Source organism: Salvia hispanica, chromosome 5 (assembly GCF_023119035.1).
Source record: "Salvia hispanica cultivar TCC Black 2014 chromosome 5, UniMelb_Shisp_WGS_1.0, whole genome shotgun sequence".
Classification (NCBI taxonomy): domain Eukaryota; kingdom Viridiplantae; phylum Streptophyta; class Magnoliopsida; order Lamiales; family Lamiaceae; genus Salvia; species Salvia hispanica.
The window spans coordinates 36,595,243-36,597,700 of NC_062969.1; positions in this window are offsets into that span (position 1 = coordinate 36,595,243).

The following is a 2,458-nucleotide window of genomic DNA, read 5'->3' on the forward strand; positions in this document are numbered from 1 at the left end:
GCATAGAAAACATCAAATTAAAAGCTGAAAATTAAAGGCTCAATGAAGAAGATAAAGAAGCTTAACAACACTTAAACATGGTGAAAGAAATGCTGAAAAACGAGACCAACATGAACCATGCAAAAACATACAAATCGACCCCGACTAGACGGCGAAAATCACGAAATCAACCGGCAATCTTGCATACACGTTTTTCCCTTCCATTTTCTTGCACCAAATTCAAACACAATCAAGGGAATGAGCTTAGAGAAACTGATTTAAAAGCTTGAAAAGAGTTTTAACTAACAAGAAAGCAACAAACACTAGAGCTAAATAACAAGCCAAAGCCTAAACATTCAAACAAGAACTAAACTTAAAATATTTTTTTTGGTGCTTTCTTTTCCTTCAAAATACTTGAACATAAACTGAAAATAAGACTTAGAAGTAATATAAACTCAAGCTAACAACTAAATTATAACATTGAAAATGAAAATTAAATGCACTAAGCAACTAGCTAACAAACACAACTAAACAACAAGAGCAATAAATACACAAGAACTTATGCTCAAGTGGCTCCATGCAGTTTTCCCGTCGGGTCCAGCTTGGCCAAGCTGACAGCTTGGGCAGTTTGCCATTTCTCTGATTTTCTTCAAATTCTTGCACTTTTGCCTCCTTTTTGCATCACTCCACTACAAATGCCTTTCGACAATTCCTCCAAACCATATGCTCAATTCCCTGCCAAAATAGCATCTTCTCATGCAAATATTCAACTTATAAGTGCTAAAAGTGATCAAATCCGATTGACGAAAACTAGCCTATCAAACCTCCTCACACTTGGATCATACTTGTCCCAAGTATGTGGTTGGACTTTTCACTCAATTGCTAGTTTAAGTCACTCCCCCCTACTTTCTAAACACACACACTAAATTAAACAAACACAAAACACCAAGACGTTTACAAGACAAACACACACAACGACTCAAAATACACACGAAAGACATACCAAGCAAGTTGTATGAAAAGTGTAATGATACCCCAAGAATCAAGCTCAAAACAGATTTTTAAAACAAAATTTTTTTAAAACATAATTTTCTTCATCGAACAATGTGGTTCCAACCGTCGGTATCATCAAGATAGTTAAGCACATATCACAAGCAAAAGATTCACTCCCTGACTCTCTCAAAATGTAAGGACAATTCTCTCAATAATAATAATGAAAATGCAATCAAGGAGATATCACTTTATCACATGTAGCTCAAGAGGGTCTTTTACGGGATGTAATGGGGCTTGGGACCATTTAATATTGTCGGTTAGATCCTAGGGGTCCTAAGCTAGTGAGTGTAGTACAACAAAAACTTGTGCTTATTCTCCAAAGGGATACTTAGAAACTCCAAACACAATCACCCACAATCAAACCAAAAGTTAGAGATGCATTTAACTTCCTTCTTCTTCTTTTTTCATTTTTCTTTTTTCCTCTTCCTCTTCTTTTTCTTTTTCTGCTTCCATCTACCTTCCCACATTCTCCTTGTCATTTTCTCTTTGTTTTGTTTCCTTCCTCTTTTTCCTTCTTTTTCTGTTTTCTGTTTCTTCTTTTTTTTTTGCTGTTTCTTTTTCTTCTCTTCTCCTTTTTTTTCTTTTTCTTCTTCTTTTTTTTTTTGGTAGCCACTGTTTTCTTTCTTTTTTTTTTTTTTGGTGGGGGTAGCAGATTTTTGGATGTTTACAACTACTATCTCTTTCTTAAAAGGTGGTGATCATGTAGGAGCAACTAAGCACATTTATTTTGCACAAGAGGGAGAAACCATTTCCTAACTTAGAAAGAAATGTAGGCTCAAGGTTTCAAAGTGGCAACTAGGGGTAGCTCTTTTTGGTTGATGTAATCACAAAGAATAAGGCTCAATTTGGCTTTTCCTAGTGCCCTCTATCTATGCCATAGTGACCAAGCGATATCAACTATCATGCAATGCAATGTCATTCCACGCTCGAAACACATGTAGAAAGTGTTCTACTTTGAGGCTTTGAACCTTACCATTTGTGGGTTTTTATGCAAGTGATAGTGCTTCACATTTCCATCGTACTCAACTTCATTCAATCAAAACCACAAGTTCTTGAATAAATTTTTTCAAAACAAAGCAAGTCATTTTTTTTAATACGATTCAACAAGTCAATTTTTTTTTCTTTTATTTGCTACGATTCAATAGGGGGATCATTACCAAATCATGCATCAAGGCTTGGGAAAAAGATAAAACACGCACTTTACAAAAACAACACAACACAACACGAACGAACAACAAAACAAACCCCCTCCTCACACTTAGACCTTGCTTGCCCTCAAGCAAGTTTGGTTGAAATGTTGGAAAAGGAAACAAATCACATAAAACTTCAAAAACTAAGAACGACACACAAGAATCCAACCTCCTCACACTTGGGCATTGCTTGCTCGAGAGCAAGTAGACCAAGTGTTTAGAGAAAGATTACTAAC